The 27,620-nt window shown below is 40.9% G+C and overlaps 1 protein-coding gene across 7 annotated transcripts in view; it reads left to right on the top strand.

Moving 5' to 3' along the window:
- Positions 1 to 27,620, top strand: part of STOX2 (storkhead box 2) — a 242,191-nt gene that overhangs the window by 170,146 nt on the left and 44,425 nt on the right. The window contains exon 1 of one of the 7 annotated variants that reach the window (XM_071213917.1): positions 14,500 to 14,614. The exons of the other annotated variants lie outside the window; for them this stretch is intronic. The gene's annotated coding sequence lies outside the window, so the exon portion shown is untranslated. Of the gene's footprint in view, positions 1 to 14,499; positions 14,615 to 27,620 lie in introns of those variants that run through there. 7 annotated transcript variants of the gene reach the window in all.

Here is a 27,620-nt window from a genome sequence, read left to right as displayed (position 1 = left end):
TAATAACCTAATGATCCTTTTTTTTCCTTAAATGAGTTTTTCTAAAAATGAGAGTCATGCGGTAAAATTGATCAAAAGAATCAACTCCTTAGTCTATACTGAGAGGATGACAGTTTACAGATTTATCTTTCAGGAGTTAACCAGGTAATTTGGATTTTTAAGTGATTTATAGCACATTTAATAGTTTGGTGATTTGGACCTAAAGATGGTCTGAGTTTCCTGTGGCTCCTGTAACAAACTACCACAAACTGGGAGGCTTACCACCACAGAAATGAGTGTGTTCCCCCACAGTTCTGAAGGCCAGAAGTCCGAAATCAGTGTGTTAGGATGGCTGTCGGGGAGTGCTTCCTTGCCCCTTGCAGCTCCTGGAGTGCTTGGTTGTAGCAGCTAAGTGCAACCTCTGCTTTTGTCTTCACGTGGCCTTCTCCTCTTCGCTGTGTCTCTTCCTCTTCTGTCTCTTACAAGAACACCTGTCTTTGGATTTAGGGCCCACCTGGGTCATCTAAGATTATCTCATCTCGGAACCCTTAACTAAATCTGCAAAGACCCTTTTAGCAAATAAGGCCATATCCACAGGCTCTGGGGCTCGGCTGTAGACGTGTCACTTTGGTGGCCGCCATTCCACCTGGTACAAAATGGTAAAGGTGTTTATAATCACCAGTCATTCTTGAGTGTAGTCTCAAATGTGCTGTTGTGGCTGCTCCGAGGACAGGCTGAGGCAGGGTGAAAAGGAACACCAGCAGAGGGGTGGACAGACGTATAGCGAGGAGACTTCTGAGCAGTGCGGTGCTCCTCCAGGAAGAGCGCAGTGATAGTTTTCTCTTACTTGGCAGTGCAAGTTTTTACCATTTCTGAATGATAAAACTCAGTATGCCAAAGTTTCCCTGATTTTTCCAGGTCATGGCGTCCTTTGTGTCTGAGTGGTTGTTTTTTTTTTCATGGCACTTCTCGGGCAAAAGAAATTCCTTGTTTTGTTTTTCAGTTAGCTCGGTCCACACAGCTAATTAACCATGTCCTAACAACTTAGTAGCAATTTGAAAAATAATATTTTAATTTCATTCTTAAATAGCTCCAGGTTCTTAGGGGATGTGTGTACATGTTGGGCACTGGACAAACTCTCAAAAGTGGGAATTAGATTGCTCTTTGATATCCTTAGTCCCTGTTGCACATCGATTTTCCCACAATCCTGCTTTGTATTCTAGCAGCCACCAGAAAGCCAGATATTGTCATCAAAAGGAAGGTGGCATGAGCTAATTTGAAATTAAAAGATAACCCAAGCTAGTTGTTTGCATGATGCCCAACAGAGGTCGAATACTGTCTTCTAATTCAATTGTACTAAATTTACCCTGTAATCAGGAATGTTTAAAAGCCTAACTTTCTTTTAAAAATTCCTAGTCTTCTTTACACTGAATATTTTGTATATTATATTTTAATCTGAACTATTCTATTGATGCTTCTAAACTTTCAGCCCCATTTATTTTCATGTTTTAAAATTTGGCTTTACAATTCCTGCATATAATAATTGGCCAGTGAGTACTTGTTGATGAGTACCATTTCAAAGAAACCACTTTTTATTCAAGCTTACATAGAGATAAAACATTTAGGAGACAAAACTTGCTGTGCTCTTTGACCAGGTACGGCTAACCAGCCCCTTTTTGTGAAACCAGCTTCCATGTAGTGCCTTGTAAATAGGGCAAGAGTAAGGATAAGGAATTAGTCAAAATGCATTCGGTTGTTAACTTGCTTCATTAATTTGGTTAATTTGGCACTGATTTGTTAATTTACTCTATAAGTATACTGAAGTACGGATTCAATGTATTGATGGAGTGTTTGAGTAATATGTATTTGTTTATAATATTTAATTCATTCTCACCCATTCTTTTGGTTCTCTTTCTACTGTTCAGTTCTTTCATTCATTCAACCAATATTTCTTAAGCACCCCTATAGGGGGGTACTGAGCATATGCATCTCCTAAATGGAATGGACATACAGCGATAAGCAAGACTAATATCACATTATGTACTTTAAGTACTTAGAACAAGTACCTGGCACTTGGTAAGTTCTCAGTAAATGATAGGTAGAATTAATGTTAATGTTATTATTGGACATCTATGTGTTGTAAATTGAAAGCTCTAACCAGAAGGAAAACAGAATTTAAATTTAAATCAATAGATTGTGAATTTTTTATTGCTCTTTGTAAACTTTGGTGACAGAGAACATGTAGGACTTTTGTCATAATGATTCTCTTGTTGACATTTGTCACATCATCATTCCTGGCAACTTGCTTTTCAGTTAGTAGAATGCATATGTGTTGAAGAGCCTGTCCTCAACACATTAAAAATATGGATGGTCCTCAGGGGTTTTACTGCATCACAAGTGTTTCAACCCCTCAAGGATTAGTAAGTAATTAGCCTTCATGCCTAATGTGCAAACAGGAGAGGAATCTTTGATTTTGACTCAGTCAACACAATTTTTATGTTAACAGCCCTGAGAACAGCTCGCCAACAGTCACACAAACTTTGACACCGAGCGCCGAGAGCAGACACGTCAACAAAGGCATGATCCAACTTACTATTGGTCAATCATCCAGCTAATTTTCTTTTAGTTTAGGCACTTATAAAACAGTCATCTTACATGTTTGTACTATACATATGTGCAAAACTTCTTGTTTAAAAAACAAAAGCAAAACCCTTGGATAATTGTAGGGTATTCACAGGGCTCACATCATTGGACCAGGCTTCAGATTGTTAGGCCTGGGTCCCATCTGTTTGCTGAAAGATCACTAAGATGCATCTGATTCTTCTGAGCTCATATCTGTCAAATATTATAGTTTTATTTCCCCTTTTGTTTTTATAACTTATCTACAAAAACCACTAGTCTTTGGCTGCATTCAATTATTTCCTTTGTTTTCTTTAAAAAAAGGGAATTTCATGTTGCATAATTTACATTTGTGAGTTAACTTTCTAGGCACTCCAAAAGGAAAAGAAAAATTCATGCTTATAAAAATGTGGGCCAACTGCTGTTTCAACTTGAGGAAACAAATGTCGGTCAGGATCTTTGTAGAATTGCAAAGCTAGTATAGGATCATAGGAGAATGGGAGAGACAGGTGACATATATAAGGATTTTTCTCTATTATGTGATTTTAAAATCTTTTTAAATAGTTTCCTTTTTTTTTTTAAGATTTATTTTCTCTCCCCTTCCCTGCCTCCCACCCCCCGTCCCCCACCCCAGTTGTCTGCTCTCTGTGTCCATTTGCTGCATGTTCTTCTTTGTCCGCTTCTGCTGTTGTCAGCGGCACAGGAATCTGTGTCTCTTTTTGTTGAGTCATCTTGTTGTGTCAGCTCTGCATGTGTGCGGTGCCATTCCTGGGCGGCTCTCCTTATGGGGCGCACTCCTTGCACGTGGGGCTCCCCTATGTGGGGGACACCCCTGCGTGGCAGGGCACTCCTTGTGCGCATCAGCACTGCACGTGGGCCAGCTCCACACGGGTCAAGGAGGCCCGGGGTTTGAACCGTGGACCTCCCATGTGGTAGGCGGACGCCCTAACCACTGGGCCAAGTCTGCTTCTCTAAAATAGTTTCCTTTCAAAATCAATTCTATGAACCTGAAATAAGAAATCATCATTCCTATGCTAATCAAATATCTTCATTTCATAAAGAAATAGACCTGTGTCTTGTGTTGCTTATATATGCATTACTTATCAATTAATCTAGTTCTTGGGGTTTTGAATTCCAATTCTGGAAGTAGTTGGTTTAAATTTAATAGAAAAATGTGAATCTGGGATGCAATCAGTTTTTAGAATGATAGTTCAAAGAAACTGTGATGTTCCAAACTTAGTAAGATTTGTTAATCATTATTCTAGGTGAAAGTTTAGGCTGGAAGAGATCTATCCTTCCCTGTTAAATATATTTAAGCATTTAATTAACATTAATTGAGCACTAGTGTTGAATATTGAGAGACAATGTCCCTGTCTTTGCAAACTTGCAATCTAGGAGTACCATCTTAAGAACAGGGTCAGTAATTAGTTGTTCACCTGGGCTGAAGCGGGAATCACTTTTTTTTTTCCAATCTAAAATATTTTAACTGAGCACATGTTTTTGATGTAGGGCCAAAGACTCTTCTTTGCATCAGACTGTGCTGAATGGAGTTCTTGAATGACTCACGCGTATAATGTGTGGTCCATGATTTCTGCAAAGAGTGCTGCAAGTGAGATTATCGAAGTTGAGTGAGGGGTGTGTGGGGATGCAGCTTGTTACTCTGTCCACTTTTGAATGTTTGATATTTTCCATATGAAAAATGTCTGAAAAGTAAAGAAACAATAAAGTGAATAAAAATTTAAAACATTTGAGGAGAAATCAGAGTGTTGAACTGTTCTTGAGTTTTAAGAATTTTTAAATAAAATCTACCCTGGGGGTGCCATCTCCACTCTAGCCACTGCTGGGCATTGTGCTGAGAGCAAAGATGTCAAAGCAGCAGTCCCTGCCCGTGAGAAACCAAGAATTGGTGTGTGGAAGACAGACAGGTGGACTCCCAAAACGTATCACAGCCTTGTAAATGTGCTAACGGTCTATAAAAAGAGGAGAGGACCAAACTTTCCTATGAAGTTGGGGAATATGTCACAGAATAGGTGATTATCTAGCTGTAAAAGATGCCAACCTAGAGAAATACGGTTGTGATTGATCAGTTCAGGCCATTGCTAGATGAGGCTCTTGGCCAGTTTGTACTCCATGAAGCCCGTCCGGCCCTGGCCTCCCGGCTGAGCTGGAGCAGTTCATGTGGTACAGCTCTAAGAGTCCTCCAAACTCCAGTAAATTAGAGTCATCAGCTACTGCATTGAGATATATCGTGGCTCATAAGGCATTTATTGAGCACACACTTAAAACACCTGGGTGAAAAGGCAATTTAAACCTAAGTTCTCTATTTGCCTTTGATCATGCCAAGGAGGGTTCAGTGAATGCACGCTGCCACGTGTGTCCATGGTATGGAGTGCCTTTTAGGCCTGCCTTGAAAAGTGGAACCCATAGCGTTTCTCAGGAGGAGAAGTTTTGATTCTGTTACAGATGTTGCGAAGTGCTGAGAAAACCCACTTAATGCTGGGGTTTGGCACCCCTCCAGCCGTAGCACTCCTCTTTAGTGAAGGCTGAAGGACACTGTAGTTCAGACCCTGGCTTAAGGCTTTAGGAGGTGAGCTCTCCTCATTCAATATAAAGATATTCTCAGCATAAAAATGTTCTTTTTATCTTCAGTTTGTTTTGCTAGGATGCATCATTTCCTCTCTCCTTGCTGAGAGGTGAAGTCATCTTATCTACTTTTAGAATATATTTCTTTAAGCTCTTTAAAAAACTTCAGTCATGAAATGCTTAATGTTCTAAATCTCAATAAAGCCATTTTGAATGTAGTCGCAGTGCTCCCTTAGGACTACAGGTTTTGAAGTGGAACAATTTAAAATATTTTCTATGTAAATGGGCACTCAGGGTAAATGATTTTGGAAAAGCAGCAGTAATGTTTGCTAGGTGTATCTTGTCTTGTTCTAAAACAAATGCAAGATATTGGCTGAATTCAAGATAACAAAAACATTTTAATTGTTTTAGATGACCTCTCAGTGTTTAATAAAATGCACACTTTAGTGAAGGGGTTAAAATCACTGACTTTGGAGTCAGGCTGACTCGAGCTCAAGTCCTGAGTCCAGCATTTATTTGCTGTGTGAGCTCAAGCAAATTTTGTCTCTCTTCTTAGCCTCAGTTTCCTCATTTGTATAATGACTTTTGCAGTGAGAACTGCTTCAGAGATTATTGTTGTTGTGAGGGTAAAGTATGATTACGGATGTGAAAAGTGACAAACATACAGCAAGAACTTAATAATAAGTAATTCTTCACTGCCAACCTCAGTGTTTACTGGTTTATGAGTTTGTGGAGTTGGCCTGACTTTTGCTTCCCATATAAACACATTCCAAAATATGCCGTTTTCGTAGCTCTTTGGTTGTACACAGAGCTCTCCTCTTCCACTAGCTGTGTGTGTTATTTAATGTCTTTGTGTTTCCTCATCTGTAAACTGTGAAGAATAATAGCAGCTACCTCACTGGGTTAGTGTGAAGATCAAATGAAGTACTGTACCTGTGCTGTTCAGTGCTCAGTAAACGTCCCCTGTATGTTTAGTACACATGCTCTTCTCTTTGCTTAGAGTGCCGGCCCCCCTTCTTTCCTGATGGAGTTCTGAGTTCTCCCATCCTCTGTTGAGTTTTTCGGTTTTCCACCAAGCACAGTTCACTGTTCCCTCTTCAGTGCCCCCATACAACTTTGTATATACTAATATTAGAACAGTTGGCATATTATAATTGGCTTTTTACATGATTCTCTGCTATTGTAAGTTGCTAGGACAAGGTTCTTGTGTAATCTTACATTTAAGAGTTAGTAGAGAAGTTTGTGTAAGTGTGTGGGGAATTACTTATACATATATATTAGGAGAGAAACATATATAACTATGTGGGCTCTTACTTTCAAAAAGTAAAAGCTGATAAATGCATTATTTTTTTATTGCACATTTATTATTTATACTTAAACTGATATGTAGAATTTAAAAATGAACAGATGGAGTGTTTTCCAGTTTAATCCCAAATCACTGTCGGTCAGTCCAGCGCGTGGTTCGGGAGCCATCCCTGGCAGGGGCCAGGTGCTGTCAGGGCTGTGGCTGCAGTGACTGTGCAGCCTCGGACAGGCCGTGAACTGGTTTGTGCTTTATTCTTAAAACTGAAGTAATGAGACCTAACCTAGTGGGTTGCAGCTATAACTAAGTAAGCTGACTGTGAAATACAGCCCCTCGTACTGAGGCAGTGCTCCGTAGATCTTTGATGTTTTCTCGTCTGTGCACCCTGTTTATCCACTGATGGAATAAGGATGCTAATTCTTAGAGATCATGAGAAAAATACTTTAATATAAGTGATACCCTCTAAAGTTGCACACAGTGGTGGTGTTACATCACGGTAATTTTTTGAATGCCCTAGTGGAGAAACTGAGATTCTTTAACTTGGTTTCATAATTGGGGTGAAGCAGCATTCACAGCCACCAACTAGATCTGAAGATGACGCTCAAAAGGAAGGAAAAGGAAAAGCATAATGAGAAAGGCAGAAGGAGATAACAGAAATGAACTAAAGTCGTAAAAATTCAGGAGCACACTTTACGGAATAAGTACTCAAGTAGGCAAGTGTTAAAAGAATCACAGTGTTGATTCTTTAAACGCGGTAACTCAAAGGTATCACCTTCCCTCTGTTGTCCTTTCTCTTTATGTTCTAAACTGCCACTGCAGTCTTAACATTTTGGATTTGTGATCTGCCATACTTTTTTTTCATCTTAATACCAATACATTTCAGATGGTCACAAAATATTTTTATAATTTTTTATTATATTTGTTTGTTGAGTTCTTGGTGATGTGGACCACAGTCTTATAAATATGAAAATTAAGCCAAACTATATTTTTTATTATTCTTAATATTATTGAAGTATATCATTCATACATGAACATACAGAGACATTAAGTGCATGGTAAAAGTTGTGAACGTACAAAACAAACAGGCGTCACATCACACAGGGGTCCCACTGCACCTGTGCTTTCACAGGTGGGTGCTCCATTCTGGTCAGCATTTCTGTCCCCCTCTAGCCATGTCACCTTTCCTCGGTTTCCCCCTCCAACATACCTCTGAATTCAAGGTCTCCCACAGAAGGGTAATAACTTAACCTTAGGAATTAAAAGTCATGAAAGTTTTCATTTTAGGCCATGCCGCTTGCCCCCTTGGACAGCATTTTTATTGTATATATGAATATCCTAACTACTTTATACTCTTTATTAAACTATATTGCCATTTCATGGAAGGGGCAACTCAAGCTGAAACTCTCATTTTTCTCTCTCCGGGTCGAATAAGACATCGTGCATTCCTGCGTCTGCTCTTGCGTGTGGCCAGCACGTGTTTATGGAATTCTCCCTGGGGTCCAGGTGTTGGCAGATTCAGGGAGAAATGATCCCTACCTTCACAGGCCTGCAGTTTTGTGGGAGAGCGAGACAGAATCAAACATGAATAAAACAAAATGGTTAGGAATTGAGAAGAGGGGAAGCCAGCCTGGGCAGGAGATGAGGGCAGGGAGCGTGATGTGACGTTCCAGGCGGCAGAAAGCGGTGAGGAGGCCAGTGTGGCTGGCGCTCCCGAGGAGACGGTGGAAGGCAGGCTGGAGAGAAGACTCCGTGCGCAGGAAGTCCTTGCAGGTCTGAAACTGAGGAGGAGCTTGAGGAGCTGGAGTTTTTAAGGACCGCCCTGTCCTGAGGAGATGGAAGGGCTTGGAGCCAGGTGGCTGGGAGTTCAACAGCGTCAAGTGCCCCGCACCCACCCACGTCAGAGTTTAGCTTTACTAAGAGCAGTGAAGGGAAGAGCTGGCGGGCTTCAGGCAGGCGTTTGACATGATCACAGTTGAGGCACTTCAAAAAGGACTTAGGGCAAGGGGTAAGGAGAGGAGCAAGACTGGAGAAAGGGAGATCTCCTTGGCTCTCTGCCTCTTAGCAGGTAATTTCATGGATGATTTAGAAGAAGACAATCTCTTGTCTAATTTTCAAAAAGTAGGTGATTCACCATCCCATGCTTGCCCTATGCCCCTTTTTTATTTTTATGTATTAAAGTAGTTTTGCTCTCTGTGAGATAAACAGCACTGGATTTCCAGGCTTTCTCTGAAAACTTCAGTGAGAAAGAATGTATTTATGAGTTTTTTCAAAGCAAGAGAAGCAAGTGAATGTAAAATAATCCAGCACATGCATATTTCAAACAGGAAAACTGTTGCAGAACCACATTACTTTTTTAAAATGGTGTTCTGACAGAAGTCTTCTGATACAGATTTTTTAACATTTACTTTAGAAATCATAATACCCCTTTTCACATAACGACCATGATTCATAGTATTTTTTCTTCTAAACATAGAAGTAAAGAATCTATTACTAATTTTTCCCTTGTTCTAAAAACTTTATTGGAGCCTTTTCTTTTCTTGGTTCCAAGTTATTTGAAATTAACTATATGATTATTTTCCAGAGTGTATTCAGATCTCATTGATACATTACTTTTTACAAAAGTAATTTAGAGAAGTTTTCTATTAAATAGTATTTTCACCATTCTTAAAATTTGGAGACCTCTAAAATTGTCAAAATATTTGGGGGAAACACAAGGGAATTTAGAAAGCTGTAAAATGAGAGGAACAGAGTCAGTTTCTTCATATTGACAGTCTTAAAATTTGTGGCGCCGGCTCTCACAATGTGTTGAATCTTGTGACATTTGGACCTCTTGCATTGAATTAAAAAAAAAAATTCTCTGGTCAAATTAGTTTGGGAAATGCTAGATTAAACAATGTGAAACCATTTCTTTACTGTAGAACTGTTTAGAGCCTTAAATATGTTAATATGAGTTGTGACTCTCCCCAAGGGAGTATAATGTGTAGAGTTTCCCAGACTTATTTGACCACAATTTTTTAAAGACGTGTTTTGGAGGACTAGTGTTTTATGGAACGTGTTTTGGAAGCGCCGGTGGTCGTGCAGGAGGATGGTTTGGCGGGGGCGGGCACTGGAGCGCGTCTCGTTCGTGCTGTCTGGCTGTGCGCTGTGACTGCCTGTTTGCTGCGGCCTCCTCTCAGCAGAGGCCCCAGGGGCGGGGAGCATCTCTTGTGTGTGTTGTACCTGAGTAACAGTTAACTTGATTGAACACGTTCTCTGTGTCACGTGTTAATGAGGTGTGTATCATCATTACACCCATTTTAGAGATGAGGACACTAAGACCCTAGCGGGTTAAAAGCTTGCCCAAAGTCACATAGCTTGTAAAGGAGGGAGCCAGAAGAAGGGTGCTCGGTCAGAGTTCGCTGAATGAAAAACTGAAATTCGTTGTGCTCTTGCGTGACTAGGATTATCCACCTCTTGTAGGATAGTTTCATGTTGACAAAGGTCCTCTCTGTAGCTAGGAAGGTAAATGTCGTAATGGTTCTTGATGAAAAACTAAGCTTCATGATTGAATGGTTTTGGCTTTGTTTTGTTTTTTATAGCGTAAAAGATAGAAACTGAAAATTACACTCTCTAGATTGCTTCATGTCATGGTACCAGACACAGAGGAGGTAGCCAGTGTTTGACTGGTGGACTGATTTCTGACCTACCTGAGCCTGTGCTTTCTTCACAGTTTTGTTTTTATAATTTAAATTTTACCTTACAAAGGTAATTGTGTATATGGTTTAAAAGTCAAATACTACAACTGATAGAATAACTATATTAATATGCACACACGCGCTACTCTGTGAAAACACCAGTCACCTGACACCCTCTCCCCCTCATTCCTGATTTCCATTTTTCAGAGGTAATCCCTTTCCGTTGTTTTAGTTATTTTGCTGGTATTTATCTAATTTCTAAATAATGTGTTTATCTTGATTTATTAATTTCAGATTTTATTTTTTTTCTTTCTATTGGGGTGGATGAAAATTTAGCTTCCTTATTACACTCACTTCTCCTCCCCAATGTAATTATATAGGAATTGAAAAATAAATCAATAATCAGTGTTCATGTTATGATGACTAAGTAACTTTTATTCTTTGACGAGCCAAGTACTGTACTAGGAGTTTCCTTTCTTATATGACCATTAATTTTCCCTGGTGTTAATGATTGTTTTTTTTTTTTTTTAATCATGTATAGATTTTTATATATACATCTTTAATTCTGTTCACAAATGCTCCATCAGGTATGCAGTTTACTCACCAGTGTTTTTTCCCAAGTGCTCTAAAATTTCAAATAATCCATTCCATTTCCCTCTTTTCTCAGAGGATTTATTTCAAGAGCACGCTTTCTCCTCCATTCTGAACTATACAGCTGTAGATGGGAATTTTCTTCTCTACTCCCCTGTGTTAGGTTCCCTCTTTTCTGTGTGCCTTTCTGTACCTTGGTTTACTTTCCTGTATCTCAGTAGCTTCTTGGTAATTAATTTTGGGGGAATGGAAGAGAGTCCTCCGGCTCTCTGCCCAGTCTCCCTGTCTTTTGAGTCCACTTTCTAGGTTTGGCTTGGTTTTGATCTCTGAAAGCCCTGAATTGCTGTTTGGAAGTTACGTGGAAGGGGGGCTTTCCTGCAGGTGATCTGAGGGGGATACTGTGGCCTTTTTTCTTTTTGAAGGCCAGTGTCCCTAAAGAAACCACTGCTCTCTCCTGACTGCGTTCAAGAAGCTGCATTCCAGCATTCTAGAAGCTGAGTGAGTTTATTCAGAACTTGATCCCACCCTTGGTTATGCTTGGTGTCTCAAAATTAAAACTTGTCTGGTTTAGCCTCTCTAGAATGTGAAAGTTCAGCCTTCTGTCTGAGAGTAGCTATACCAGAGCTTCATATAAACTTTTTCAAAATATGGTCCTATGATCAGCCACATTCTATACCTCTCTTTTAAAAATATCTCCATTCTAGAGATTTTCCAGTGTTCCCCACTGCCAGCCTTTTCTCTATTTTTGGTAACAGGAAAGTTATAGAAGTGAACACCACCAGTATACATTTCACCTAGATTTACTAGTTGTTAACATTTTGCCACATTTGTGCTATCTCTCTGCATCTAGCTATCATCTGTTTATCTGATCTATCATCTATTTTCTGTACCATTTGAGAGTAGTTGGAAATATCATGCCTCTTCACCTCTAAATGCTTTATTTCCAAGAACAAAAACAGCCACTTATATAATGAAACTATGCAATTGTCAAATTCAGAAAATTGAACATCAATCCAATGGTGTTATCTAGCGTATAGTTCATATTTTAAACTTTCCCATTTCCCAATAGTTTTTTAAAAATTCTAGACTCTAATCAAGAATCATGTTACATTAATTGCATGTCTTCATCTCCTTTAATCTAGAACAATTTTCCAGCCCCTTGTCTTTTATGATATTGATGTTTTTGAACATTATGGGTCAGTAGTTTTGCAGAAGGTACCTTAATTTGGATTTTTCCCATTATTTCTTCATGATTTGATTCACCTAATATAGGTGATTGTGTGTGTGTATGTGTGTGAGACTCCTACATATGTTGTGTTGTGTCTTTTTATACTGCATAATACTAAGAGCTACATGTTGGGTGTTTGTCTCATTGGTGATATGAAGTTTGATGGTTTGGTTATGGTAGTGTTAGCCAGATTTCTCCATTGTCTTTTTCCTTTCATAATTAAAAAGTAATCTGTTTGGTGATCCTTTCCTGTACCCCCTGTAATTTTTTTTCCTTTTTTTTTGTGTCATGATGGACTCATGGGTTCTTTTTTAAGTAATATGTTTAGTCTTTTGCAAGTATTATCCTTTTTATTCCCAACACGTTCTAGATTTGGGAGCTCCTTAAAGCTGTCCCTATATCTTTTTGAGGTATTCTTATCAGTTGTTGAGCACTTTCTTGCTTTCTGAAATCACAAAAAGTGTCCCTTGTTCATTTAAGCTTTTCCTGTCTCATACTTGGATTCAGTAATTTCTCTAAGGAACCCTGGTTTCCTTTAGTGCATAATGGTGTTTAGAACCCAATGTCTTGAGTGCTAGGTATGCTCACTGCTTCTTTTGGGGCATCATTACTTTGAGAGGTTTTCCGTGGACAGAGCTAGGAAATATATGTCTTAAAAATCAGGAGTTCATACTGATATCACAGGGAACTCTCTGTCCTTCTGCTGATCTATTTGTACCTTCCTCTTCTTGCAATGTATTTATTAATTTTCTCAATCTTACCATATACACAAAAGCATTTCAGAATCACTACACCCGCACCATTGTCTGTGGTTGGCGTTCCCTCTTGTACGTATATTTAAACTTCATTCCGTTAATTCAGCTACCTCTCATCCATCTGCTTTTTCAGCTTCCAAAATTATTTGACATTTCATCTTCCCTCTCATTCTCTTTTTCCTTTTTGATTGCTCTTACTGTCATTTTAGTGGGAGTTAGAAGGTACTGTTTGCAGTCTACCATATTTAACTGAAAACTCCATCATAGATGTTCCATCTGTTGGTTACTTGAGGTGAAAAGAGAGGGAGGAAGTAAATAATGTTTACCTCTCTTTATATATATGTATAATACCACAGATAGCTCACTCTGTCGTCTCGCCCTCAGCTTTTAGCAGCTTCTCATTCCACCCATGTCTGTCACAGGCAAATTACAACATTCTACGGCTTCCTTGAAAGTCCTATTTCTACTCTCTCAGGGGGTGGGACTTCTTTCCAGTGGTATTTGGCAACAGACGTGAAAATTCAGAGACACGAGCAGTGCTAGAGAGAATATGGCCTGTCTGTGCTTGAGGACTGAATGCTGCAAATCAGGTAGTCTGTATTTCATCAAACAGAAAAATTAGGAGACTCAGCCTTAGAGGAAGCAGAAGCCAAGACACCTTTCCAGACCTATGTTTGATCCCTTGATTTTCTCATTTAGTTGAAATTTGTGCAGACTTCTTTCTTATGGTGTGCCACTTGGATATCTGCAATGTCGGCTTTGATGTCTGTTATTCATAATGAGCACAGTTTCATTTTTTTTTTTACTTTATTAAATATCGTAAGTGGAAGTATGAAATATCAGTAGAATTTTTTGCCTTAGAATTCTAAGAATGGCACTAGTATCAACCTCAGTTAGACTACCTGGGGAAGTAAGGGAGCTTTCAAAAAGGTGAGGCAGCCATTATCTCTGAAACTGTTTGAGATGTTTAATTTATTTGTCTGTGCTTTGGTAAACAAAAGCTGGCATTTTTTTCCCGTGGTTTTTCAGCTGCAAGGGTACTATTTTTGTCCTTCCCCAGCAGTGGAATAATTTGATGGTCAAATCTAAAATATGTGGCAGGTTCACAGACAGGCTTTTTTTGTTTTTGTTTGTTTGTTTGTTTTGCCAGAAACCTATCTTTTAGCCCTTGCCATACTGGCAGTTTTTACAGGATCTTCTCCTATGCTTTATTTATTTATTTACTCTGCTTGCATTGTGGAATTATGGGTAAAGCTGCTTTAATTCAGAATCGTGTGAAATAAGAATGTGTAAAGAACATTTCGACCAAGAATAACGTGACTATTTCAACATAAATCATCTATGCTGAGTTGGAGTACATGTTTTAAAACAGGAAGGACGTCTTTAGCGTTGTTCTTGGTTTGGTTTTGCCTTGCTGCAGATTAGGTTTAGCGACAAATTCCATCTGGCGGGAGCTACATGGCAGTCTCTCTATTGATTGGTTATATTGGGGCTTCATGGGAGTGTCCTTCAAATTGCTCTTCCCAGCATTTTTTAAAGCTCCATTGAAAAAAAAAATTAGAAAAGAGGAGAAAAGACCCTGCATTGTTTGAATTTGCATCCAACATGCAAAACATAGTTCTGAATTTTTAATTTGCTAAGTGAGTGGTGAAAAGGAAAAGTGATATACCAAGCCTCAGTGAGCAGCTGGGATGTGTTGCCATGACGACAAGTTCAGCAGGCTGCCAGCAAGCATGTCAATGGGTAACACTGGGAGAGGGCTTTGAAACAGTGCCTGCTAGCCACAATGTGATTGGTCACGCCTCTGTTGTCTTTGTGTGGACCGGTGGATGCTGGGTAAGACCTAGAGTGAATGCTCAGCTTGTCTCAAGGCTGCAATGAGGTAATGCTTCTGAATCTTTGGGGATTATCAGCTCCTGTCTCCAAAAGACTGCAGTCTAGAGTGTTTTCATTCCTGTTTGAGTTAATTCGTAACGATAACATGTTAAGAAGTTTTACAGCTGCCTTTATTCATTCTTTTGTATGTGCATGTGTGGATTATAGATAACTTTAACATGTGTGTATATTGCATGTAGAATCTCAAGCGTTTTCTAAAAAAAGAGATAACCCTCCATATTAGTCATTCTGCTTAGCGTCAACATTTCAGTTGATTGCATCAGTGCCAATATCTATTGGTGGATAAATGATATAGTACATTAAAGTGCATTTATGTCATGTAAGCGAACTTGTTCATTTCTAGAGAGTATTTTGGTATTGATTACTTTTTAAAGTCTTATTTATGATTTTATAGTAGGCATAAAGGGGGTTGTAAATGGTGTTGGATTTGCTTTGTCAGTATGTTTAGTTCATGCTAGATTCCTTGACATTGGACAGTTTATGTCTTAATATTGATTATATACATATATATATATAGCCTTTTATTAATTGAACATAATACCTGAATGCTCCAAAATTCTCTCCTGAATAATGGTCCACAGCAGTTTAAACTCAAAGTTTTAAAAGGAAGCTATAATTAAACAAATGTTTATGGGTATTTAGTGGAACAAATACTTCAAGGTGCTGATGTGACAGAAATAACATGAGCTGAATCCTAAACCCAAACTCTGGTTCTCTCTAGAACAGCGCAGTGCCTAGGATTCTCTCCATGGTTTTGGGTTTTTTGTTGTTGGTGGTGTGTTTGTTTTTTGTTTTTGGCGTGGGGGGCGTGTGGCTGGAGAATGTTTTATCACATGAATAAATAGTAACCCAAGTGCCCCTGAAGGGTCAGGAAAGCAGTTCCAACTTCTGCATTTATAACGAGGGGAAAAGCTAAGCTGGGGTGGTCAGGTTCATCGTGTCACAAATGAAAAGCATGTGCGCCAGCTTTTGGACAGAGCTTGTCGACCTGTCACCTTGCGACCATGTTGTATTTATCTCACAAGCAGTTTATAATAATGTATGAGCCTTCACATTTATAAACAAAAACTAAAAACACCTCTCACGACAGGACTGGTTCCCGCTGCCTCTGGCGCCCAGCACAGCTCTCTTGCTGTATCTGCGACCAAGCCACAGGCAAGCGACTGAAACTGGGGGGTCCTCGAGCCCAGCCACCGCAATCCGTGGACTACGAGGCCATGATGTCACAGGAGTCAGGGTCCAGTCTTGCTGCACACCACACTCCTTTATTCTTTTTAAAGAATTTTAAGTTTGACTTAATTTTACTCATGTTATATGGTTTTAGCTTATAAATCATAGTAAGGAAAGACCTTACCCCAGGATAAATAAATGGAGTAAGATATCTGGGTTTAAAAAAAAAATCAGTTCAACTACTTTTAGCAGAAATGGGCCCTGAATTGCGACTTTGACCAGCACATCAAGTCTGTCTAATGGCACAATGCCAGAGCCAGGCAGCCGGCACTGAGTCAGGGGACGGGAGGCCCTCAAGCCACTGAGTCCTTTGTCTAAAACAAAGCAGGGTGCAGTGACCCCAAGAGGACAGCAAGAAAAACCCACCTGTTGAGAAGGACTTTTTCTCTATGAAAATCTTTGTTTATTTCATAAGTGAGTTGTGCAGTTTCAAATCTCAAGCATCCATTGCTAATGTGGACAGTTTTTATGTTCATTAATGATTCAGAGTTTACCTGAGATTGCATACTCTGCAGTTCAGTCCAGTTGTCACAGGTAGGATCTGTGAACCTTACTGTCTTGCAGGCCTTACAAATTCCTTACTTTAAAGTTTAGAAATTGTACTTCTTAATCCTTATAGAAAGGCATCTTTATTTTTTTTTAACTGCATGCCATCTTTTCCTCTTAATCCTGTAGCAAAATTCTAATGTCTCTGTGGAACAGATTGTGATTTTGCAAAGTCTTCATTATTAAGTCATTTTAGAGTATTTAGCACATGCACAATTAACATATTAAAGATGAAGTAAACTGAAAGGGAAGGAAAATTTCTGTTTAATTTACTGTATTTGACAAGCATTTTCTTAGTTCAAAGCCCTCTTGAAGAGGAGCACTGCAAGTTCCAACTAGCATGAATCATTATATCCTGTGACAGGTCCCACAATAAGTGACTTCTGATTGATGCGAAGTCTGAGGCTTGTAGAGATTAATGGCAGATGCAGTGTTTCCCTTTCATCAGCAATATTGTCAAATGAAACTAGTAGTTTAGCAAAGGGCTTTGCTCAGAAATAACGTGCGATTGATAACAGCATTGGTCTGCAAAGTTTTAAAAAATATGGCCCTTCAGGGAAATCTAGAGTGGAAAAAAATATGCTTTTAGATAATCTGAGGGGCTCAAAAAATAGAAAAATACTCTTTAAAAATTCGCCCTTACTTGGAGTTGTCCTCTGATATTGCAGGGACAGATGCAGAATATTATATATCCTGTCATAACACACTGAATGGACTGGGAGAGAGTGTAAACTACAACATAAACTATAATCCATGCTATGTAGCATTGCTCCAAAATACATGATCAAATGCAGTGAATGTACCACACTAATGAAAGGAGAGTGGGGGGTGTGGGGAGTGGGGTATATGGGAACCTCTTATGTTTTTTTAATGTAACATTCTGTGTGATCTATGTATCTTTTTTTTAAAAAAAGATAATAAAATGAGAGAAAAAAAAATCGCCCTTTACAAACATATCACAAGCCCAGTACATTTATAAAACAGGGGTTTCATTGAGCAGTAGAAGGAAATGTTTTTGTGGGGAAAGCAAAACTTTAACAGGAGAAAGTCATTAGGGACTATCCAGGAAAGATAGACTATCAAGAATCTTGAGGCTTTTGAATCAGACAGAATCCTTATTCTTCTCCATTTCATCTGCAGAACTTGGTAACTCAGCCTTTTTAAGCCTCCCCAGAGTGGGTCGAGAGGGACTAACCCATAGATCTGGATCTTCACTCAGAAATGTTCATTCACATGGAACAGATGAAGAGTAGGGAGTAATAGTTTCCCCTAACTAAGAACAACATAGTCCCTGTTCTCAGGGACTTTATTATGACAGAAAAAAAATAACAACCCACCTTGCATTTGTATAACAACTTAATTAGTAAAGTGCCATTAAAGTAATTTTTAAAATGGCGCAATTTATTTTAATAGAGAACTCAATATTAACTGCTGATTTCATCCATTTTAAAATGCCACATTATTTCTATATGTTAAAAATAGGACCTTACAAATTCACAGTATGATAATTTAGAATTTTAATAACTGAAATAGGGACCAGTCTGAAAGTTACTTTTGCTCATTTTCAAAGAAAGAGTTGTCTAGTTGAATTAATGGCACCGGAAAATAAGAAACTTTGCAAGTTATTTCAATCTTTTAGATGGGTTACTAATGAATATTCAAGTGTTATGCTAAGAAAGGGCTGATTTCCACATCTTCATGGCATAGAATCACGTTTATTAGGGTGAAATTTGTACATCAGTGTGGTTTTAACTTCGGCATTTAGGAGCCAGTCGTTTAGATTGACTATGTGGTGAGGTTGTACATAACATAAGATGCTGTGGTGCTGGAGTAGCTCATACTGCCTGTGTCAATGTATAGATGACACAGAATGCTTATCCCGGCACCCCGGAGTTGACAGTATGTTACTTGTAGGTGTCTTGTCATCCTTTTGTCCTCGTATTACCTAGCCCAGTGCTAAATGTAAAATAGGTACCATGACTAAGGCTACTGTGAACACTGATGTGCAGATACCTGTTCGAGTCAATATTGTGAATGTAATTAATGCCACTGAGTTGTATACTTGAAAGTGGTTAAAATGGGAAATTTTGAGTGGTATATACTTCTATACATATTTTGTTACAATAAAAAAAAATAAAATGTGCTAAATTAGAATGAGCAAGACTGCTATAAAATATAGGTACTGGTACATTTATCTTAGTTGTTAAAATATGATGAAATTTGTTTGGAGAAGTTAAGAAAAAAGTATCCCCAACTTCAGAAATAGGAAATGCAAGGTGTCTGTGAAATCTTAGATGCATTGCCTATTGAATTTTCTTATTATGAAATAGTGTTTCTTGCCTTTACCCATTTCCTTGATAAAAATCTTATATTCTTCTTGAAATTTCAACAAAAGAGGAAATGTTGTGGTTGAACTTAAACGATTCTGCCATGCCTATGCCTCTCTTAACCACTTATGGCCTCTGTGTGCTTCAGCAGATCCTTGGTGAGGAGGTGTGTGGAAGGGTGTTGAGTGCGTAGGTTTGGGGGAGAGAGAGAGAGAAGGAGCTGATTGAGAGATATCCAAGTAGTGTAAAGAATGGACTGGCTTTGCTGACTGCTTAGAATTGGGGGGGGGGGGTCAGGGTCGGGCGACTGCCTGCATGGTGGGCTGCAGTCCAAGCTGGGGGAGAAAAGAACAGGATCTACGGGAAAGATCACATCTGGATTTGAACATGTTGAGTTTGAGTTACTTGGGACATCGAGTTGTGTGGATAAAGAGAGAGAGAAAGATGTGGGTGTGGTCGTCAGGGCACGGGAGAGCTTTACCACCCGAGGTGGCAGGTCGGCCACTGTCAGCTCCACTGTTACCTCGTAGACGATGGCACTGGCAGAGAGGAGAGCTGAGGTCAGGGCTTAGCAAGCACTGCTTTCCAGCAAGCAGAGGAAGAAGGACAGGGAGAGGCAGCTCGGATCCCACGGAAGAATTCAGAATTCAGACTATCCTTTTATCAATGTACATTACATTTTTTCCCAAAGAAATTTGGACCTGAAAGGCCAAAGTTGGAAAGAACCACAGTTCCTAATATAGTTCCTCGTCCTTTGACAAACTGATTGACAAATGGAGGAGTCCCCCGAGTCAAGTGGGAACCTTTCCATTTCCCCACGCCACCCCTTCCAGCAAAGTACTTTCTCCAGAAGCTGTTCTGAACGGGGGTTATCACAAAAGCCAAACCACGTAAATCACTTTAAACGTCGATGGAAGAAAAATACTACAGATGACTATGGAAAATAGAAGAAGATACTAAACACTAAAGCAGAAACATAGAATTAAAAGTAGTTTTCATTCATCTTGAATTCAGTGCTTAAACAAGATAATAAATTTGAGGAAGTACCTGGGACATATATGAAAATTTTTACTTAATCTTCTTAGTACCTTTGAGAGCTATTAAAACAAGAAAATTGTTTTTTACTTTGTCAAGTTTTACTTCAAAATTTTTTTCTTTTCCTTGATATATTATTATCACAGCTGTTAAAATTGCTTGTCAGTGAAACCATTTATTAACTGGGTGACCTTGGGCAAGTGACCCAACTCTTCTGGACTTCACAAAATGGCAATAGTAGTATCTATTTCAAAAAGATACTATGAGAAATAAATGAAATGACATGTGTAAAGGCCCTTTGAGGATGCTTGGAACAGATAGCCACTCAGTAAAGTGTAGTTATTGTTATCAGTAAGAGGGGGGAAGGGAGAAAATGTCCTGAGGTCAGGGGCAGCCTTAGAGGTGAGAGGGAAGTGGTTAAAGTTAATGGAGGCCTGTGCACACAAGAGAAAATAATAGAATTATAAAAAAAAAAATAGTGCATGGTGCGAGTGGAAGAAAGGGGAGCCCGATGGGGTCTGATTTCCATGAGGATGAGTGAAGGAAGGGTTGGCAGGGACACTGGAATATACACGGGTCGCCTGGAAGGGCACCTCACCCAGCAGGTGGCTGTCGGACCCTCGTCGTGCCTCAGTTAGGGAGCTTGTTGAGTGCCCTTTGTTCTGTTTCGTTTTGTGTTGTTTTTTAAATGTTATGAAATCAGGCATGGTTGGATTGTAGGATATGGCAAATATGGTGACACCGAGAAGGAAATTAGAATCCTTTTGGATTAAAAGGATCATCAACTTCTGATTATGAAAAATATAATGCTTAAAATATGGAACTGTTAAAACTTTAAAAAAGCTTAGTAAAACTGATCTTGGAAAATAAAATATCAAAGTCCCCTTTCTAAAAGCAGGAAAAAACAAAATGAAGACCAAGCTTAAGGAGAAATAGGAAAGAAAACAAGTCAGTCAGTTAAAAATAGATCTATACATTGGTTTGATACACATTAAGAAAATAATTGAAAACAGACATTTGAACGTCACAGACCAAGAGTATTTCAATGAAATTTGCATGGATCAACATAAGATTGTTAATGTTGTGTCAGTCAGGACTTTTTAAAAAATATTGTTATTATTACTGCATTAAAACAGAAGACCTATCACACCCAGGTGATGCATATACACAGGGAGAAGAGTATAATAAAATATATTTTTTTAAATCTCATAAAATTATCTTTATGAAAAATTTTCTTTGTTGTCCTAATTTTTTCTTCTTTTCATTGCGGAAAGGTTAAATAATTGTCTCATAGAAGCACAGATCTGTGGACCAGAATTTGGAAAGTGCTGGTCCAGCCAGCGTCTTCTCTGTTCCTAGGTGGGCAGCCCGGGACAGCTTGGGAGCCAGGAATCCTGCCACCTCCACTGCTACAAACCCAGTGCCGAAAAGGCCTGCCCTCTTTCCAGACCCCTTCCTGCCCCAAGTCAGTGTATCAAAAGGAGCTTTGTGCCGGGGTTGTTTTTTATTTTGTGGTTTTTTTGAGACTGGGAAGGGGCTGAGGGTAGAAGGAATAAAAGATAGGTCAGACAACATAAGAAGGTGAAATTTTAAATATTTATGATGATGAAGAGCATGTGACTTTAAGCAATATAGGCAAGAATAGTTTCGATTCTAGCATAAAATAATAGTGTATAGTGTCACAGTGGGAATAATGTCTTTCTTCATCAGCCATTTCTTCATAAAACAAATCTTTTATGAGGTGTGGAATTTGAAAGAAGCCAGTTTTGCTGTTCCTGTGAGAATTGGCTCCATTATTAGAAAATATGAACATGATAGATACACTGATTTTTGAAAGTTAACCGAAAAGTCTACTAATCTGAACAGTTCCTGAGCATATAATATCCTTTATCAGTGTTTAGGTTACTTTAAAAGACATTAGCAAAAAAGATGATAAGGTTTTAAGACTTGGTAGACATGGCAGTGATTTATTGGTAATAAGGTAAAATGTGGGAGGAAAAATGCACCATGATTCTCTTATGAAATAACAAGTAACTTGTTGACAAATCTTGTAAATTTTGAATTTTTTGTATTAACAGCATAGTGTTTGGAAACATTTACTTATTTTATTTTATTTTATTTTATTTTATTTTATTTTATTTTATTTATTTCTCTCCCCTTACCCCCCCACCCTGGTTGTGTGTTCTCTGTGTCTATTTGCTGCGTCGTCACCTTTGTCCACTTGTATTCTTGTCAGCGGCACAGGAATCTGTGTTTCTTTTGTTGCGTCATCTTATTGTGTCAGCTCTCCATGTGTGCGGTGCCATTCCTGGGCAGGCTGCTCCCTCCTTCGCGCTGGGCGGCTCTCCTTACGGGGTGCACTCCTTGCATGTGGGGCTCCCCTACGTGGGGGACACCCCTGTGTGGCAGGGCACTCCTTGCGCGCATCAGCGCTGCGCGTGAGCCAGCTCCACACGGGTCAAGGAGGCCCGGGGTTTGAACCTTGGACCTCCCATGTGGTAGACGGATGCCCTGACCACTGGGCCAAGTCTGCCGCCTTGGAAACATTTACTTTTAAAAATGAGTTTGATTTGTGCTTAATCCAAGTATATTAATTCTGGCCTTATAATTTGCCAAGTTTGCAGGTTTAGATGTTAAATTTTTATATCTGGTTTTGGGGAAACTGTTAGTCTGTGACAACAGAGCTAATAAAACAGAGTATAAAAGAACTGGTCGATCACACATTCTTCTCCCAGTGTAAGTTTTGCCACATTGCTTTGCCCAGACATGGATACTTTATACCACCTTGTTAGTGCTCGCGCGCTCTCTTTCTCTCTCTCTCTTACTCACTATATGCGTGTGTGTGTGTCATTTCAACTGAATTGTCTGTCCTGAGTTTGCGTTAGATCTCAGATTTTACTCTATAATTTCCTGTTGTTTCAAGCCTAGTATTTCAGATGTCTCCACATCTCCAGTGGCCTTTGAACTCTGAACACCTACCAGAGAGGTACAGACTGATAATTGGGTTTAAACGGCTCCCCGGCCCTAGGGTGGGCAGCTTCCCGGGTGGCCTGGGGAGCGCCTCAGGGAGCTCGCTGAAGGGGCACGCCTGGGTGGCCCCATCCTGTGAGGCAGGCCACATCACCCTCTCCCTGCTGGAGCTTTACCTCGGTAAACCCTGAGGTGCCGGGGGAAGGAGGGCCCCTGCATATGTTCAAGGAAACTGTCGGGGTGGCTCCCCGTCAACAGCAGGGGAGCCCTCTACCCCCAGCAGTTTGAGCTGAGTAGCCTTCTTCTCTGCCTCCACTCTCTCCTCCATCAAAGTGCTGGAGCTAAAATCATCGTTTGACTGCAGTAGGCAAGTGTATCCAATTTACAGAACGCTTTTCTAGCAAGCCTGCTCATGCTGCATGTATGACTGTCAGATTTCACTCTAGAACAGAGTCGAGTCATAAATATGCACTGCCATCCACTCTAGATTCCTGTCCGGGAGACGCTTTGCTGTCCTATTACGATTAAACCACTGCATAGTGTATGATGTGCTGTGAGCACTGACTTCTCACATTCCTTTGTAAATCTTTGCATCCCATCCCTCAACGAGGAGGCCATTGGAATTACTGGATCAAGTTATTTATGGATAGAATTTTTGAGGTTTCTGTTTTTGGTTGGATTTTTGAGCTGAGGGGCTAAGGTGTAGAACCGCTCGTGCTTACATACTGACCATATTTGAGCGACACATCCCTGGGGTCCGCTAGGTACCAACGGATGGAGGGTTGCATAGTTGGTAAAAGTCTCAGGCTGCAGTTGGCTCTCCTCTCAGTTGTAAAGCCACGGCCACCCAGTGTGAGGCTGAGGATGGAGTCTGTGAAAGTACGCATTACTCTGCTGTGCGTGGTGTAGATAAGAGAGAGAGGGTCAGAAAGGGAAGCCACGAACTCAGCCGTTACACGTGACGCTAGTGGCCTGGCTCGTGGGTAGAGGGGTGCCTCACTTCCCCGGTCCATCCAGCACGGACGACAGAGCTCATCCGTACTTGTGCCAGAGGGTGGCTAGGGGGTGAGAGAGGCTCTCGTGCCAATCAGTTAAGCTTCTTATTAGCAATTCTAAAGAAAATATTGGGCCACAGAGGTTAGAACCACAGAAAAAGAAAGTACATTTTAGTCAACCTTGTCTGTCCACCACTATCACAGAAGTGGAAAAGGGGAGGTGTCTTGTATGTGGGAAATGGGTGAACAGAATAATGTTTTTGAGGCTGAAATAAAACTTTGTTTTAGTCCCTCAAGTCATAAAATAAAAGTAAGTCTTTATAAAAGGAAAACAAAGACTGGCATTAGCAGATTTGCTTCTCCTATTATTAACAGCACTATTTACACAGTGAAAATTAATTACAGATTCTGCTTCTGAGAAAGATGGAGTAAGCACACTCCACCCTGTCTCTTCCACTGAATGCAGTGTAAGCCTGGCAGAATGCACGTAGCAGCTGTCGGAGAGCTCTGAGAAGTGTGTGGTAGCAGGCAGGTGGGGTAAGGAGACCAGAGTTTGAAGTACCACCCAACTGGTGGTGAGTCCCTTGTTCACTTCCACTCTAGTGCACCTGACATAGACTCACATGGAGCCCCAATACAGAAGTGCACCCCAGTGTGGACAGAAAGAGCGCCAAGAGAAGCCCTTACTTTCTGTCCTGAGAAACAGGAAAGGGGACTCCTGAGGTTCAGAAGAGAGTAAGGGGAGTCCTTTTTTCTTCTTCTTTTTAGAATTCTTTCCCCTGCAAACTGTCGGCAGTCCTGCAGTGGCGCAGCAGCAGCAGAGGCAGGGCAGACATTTAACACTTGGAGGGGAAGAGACTCCTCCCTAATGAGAGGAGCTGTAGTCCCGAGTAGTCTCAAGAGCACGGGTGAATTCCCATTGCTTTTTGCTCTCTCTCCCTCTCTCTGTCCTCCTGCCACATGGCACCAGGCAGAGACCCAGTTGTTGGAAGTATTCAGCTGATAAAGAAAACTAAACCCCAGCCTTCTGGCAGAAAACCATGAAAGGTGGTCCTAGAAAACCCAAAAGTATGGAGGAGATAACAGAGAGGAGGGGGCTCAAGAAAGCTATCGCATGAAATATCGTGTGAATTCCTGGACTCACGTCTGGGCTGGGCATGTGGGTCTGACCCTAAGCGGCTTTCCAGAGGCTTTGAGAAGTGAAGTATGGGCTAGACCACCACCCAGTCCCCAGCGGACCACCAGGCGGTGCACAGGTTAGAGGGATCTGAAGAGCGTTGCGATGGTTTTGAGCACTGATTTGATATTCAGACCATAGCTGACAAAAGGTGGTGTGGAAATTACAGCTTGAACTTAACCAGGTTGATCACCTGCCAGAAAGTTTCTACATTCTCCTTAGATTCTGGGTCTTAAAATAATCAACATTACGCAGAATTACTCAGTTTAGGAAGAACCAGTATAATATCAGTTCACATGGGAAAAGGTAAGTTTCTAGTCCTGAGGTATGACAGATGTTGGAATTATTAGATTAAGTCTTTTACTCAGGTGTTATAAAACTATACTTCAAGAAGTGGGGCTAGGGAAGCGGATGTGGCTTAAGTGACGGGGCCTCCGCCTACCATATGGGAGGACCTGGGTTCCATCCCTGGGGCCCCCTGGTAAAAAAGAAGAGAAAGCGTGCCTGAGCAGCAAGCTGGTGCCTGCATGGCGAGCCAAGTGCCTGTGTGAGTGCCCGCATGGCTAGCTGAGTGCCCACGTGGTGAGCCAGTGCCCGTGTGGTGAGCCAGTGCCCGCATGGCTAGCTGAGTGCCCATGTGGTGAGCCAGTGCCCGCATGGCTAGCTGAGTGCCCACGTGGTGAGCCAGTGCCCGCATGGCTGGCTGAGTGCCCACGTGGTGAGCCAGTGCCTGCATGGCGAGCCAAGTGCCCGCGTGGTGAGCCAGTGCCCGCATGGCTGGCTGAGTGCCCATGTGGTGAGCCAGTGCCCACATGGCTAGCTGAGTGCCCACGTGGTGAGCCAGTGCCCGCATGGCTAGCTGAGTGCCCACGTGGTGAGCCAGTGCCCGCATGGCTAGCTGAGTGCCCACGTGGTGAGCCAGTGCCCGCATGGCTGGCTGAGTGCCCACGTGGTGAGCCAGTGCCCGCATGGCGAGCCAAGTGCCCACGTGGTGAGCCAGTGCCCGCATGGCTGGCTGAGTGCCCACGTGGTGAGCCAGTGCCCACATGGCTAGCTGAGTGCCCACGTGGTGAGCCAGTGCCCGCATGGCTAGCTGAGTGCCCACGTGGTGAGCCAGTGCCCGCATGGCTAGCTGAGTGCCCACGTGGTGAGCCAGTGCCCGCATGGCTAGCTGAGTGCCTGCGTGGTGAGCCAGTGCCCGCATGGCTAGCTGAGTGCCTGCGTGGTGAGCCAAGTGCCCGTGTGGTGAGCCAGAGCCCGTGCAGTGAGCCAGTGCCTGCGTGGCAAGCTGAGTGCCCATGCAAGTGGGTCACACAGCAAAGATTATGAAGGGACAAGTATGTATACTGAAATGCCATGAGCAAAAACAAAAACTATACAAAGAAAAAAAGTTTAAAAACTCAATAAATGAAATAGAATACTACGAATTATTCAAATAATCAAAAGAGGAAAGGGGAAGAGAGGAACAAAAAACAGGAGAAAAGCCAAAAACAAATAATAAGGTAGACCCATATTCCAGTCTATCAATAATTATGCTAAATTTAAATGTTCTAAATATACTTATTAAATAACAGAGATTGTCAGAATGTATTTTTTTAAATGACCCAAGGATATGCTGTCTATAACTAATCCACTTCAAATAAAATGATATGGGTGGGTTAAAAGTAAAAGACTAGAAAAAATGCACATGAAAACACTAATCAAAAAACAGCTGGAGGAAGCCAATGTGGCTCAAGCAGTTGAACGCCCGCCTTCCACGTGGGAAGTCCTGGGTTCGGTTCCTGGTGCCTCCTGAAAAATAAAAAACAACAAGCAAAACAAAAAAAAAAACCAACTCAGGGAAGCCGATGTGGCTCAGTGGTTGAGTGCCAGCTTCCCACATACAGTGTCCCAGGTTCATTCCCCAGCCCTCATTACCTAAAAAGAAAAGGAAAGAAGACAGCTGGAATGACCATATTGATATGAGATAAAGTAAATTTCAAAGAAAGGAAAATTATCAGGGATAAAGAAATTGTGTGAAGATAAATGGGTCAGTTCACAAAATGATATAAAAAGTGTATGTTCCTATAAGGGAGATTTGAAATACATGAAACAAAACTAATAGAATTGAAAGGAGAGAAATGGACAAATTATGATTATAGTTGGGGACCTAACATGGCTTTCTCATGATAGAAAAAGTGGATAGAAAGCTAGCAAGGATAAAAAATTGAATCATACTGTAGCAGTTTGATATCGTTATGAATTCCAAAAATAGTTTTGGATTATGTTTGTAATCTGGTCTGTACCTGGGCGTGATTAAGTTATGATTAGGCTTTGATTGGGCCATGTCCTCACCCTTGGTGGGTGGGCACTCAGATAAAAGGCATGGCAAGGGACAGAGTCGAGGGTTCTTGGTGTTGGAGTTTGATGCTGAAGCCTTAAGCTGGAGCCCCAGGAAGTAAGCTCACAGAGGAAACAGAAGCCAGCCCCAGGAAGAGAGGAACCCTGAGCCCAGGAAGAAGCAAGCCCTGGGAAGAGAGGAACCCTGAACCCCGAGAGAAGCAAGGCCCTGGAAGAGAGGAACCCAGAAAGCTGAGCCCTTGCAGACGTCGGCAGCCATCTTGCTCCAAATAGACTTTGTGAGGGGAGTAACTTATGCTTCATGGCCTGGTAACTGTAAGCTCCTACCCCAAACAAATACCCTTTATAAAAACCAACCAGTTTCTGGTATTT

This window comes from Dasypus novemcinctus, chromosome 1 (assembly GCF_030445035.2).
Source record: "Dasypus novemcinctus isolate mDasNov1 chromosome 1, mDasNov1.1.hap2, whole genome shotgun sequence".
NCBI lineage: Eukaryota > Metazoa > Chordata > Mammalia > Cingulata > Dasypodidae > Dasypus > Dasypus novemcinctus.
Note: the sequence above shows the minus strand (reverse complement) of the source record. Positions and strands in the feature narration are given on the sequence as shown.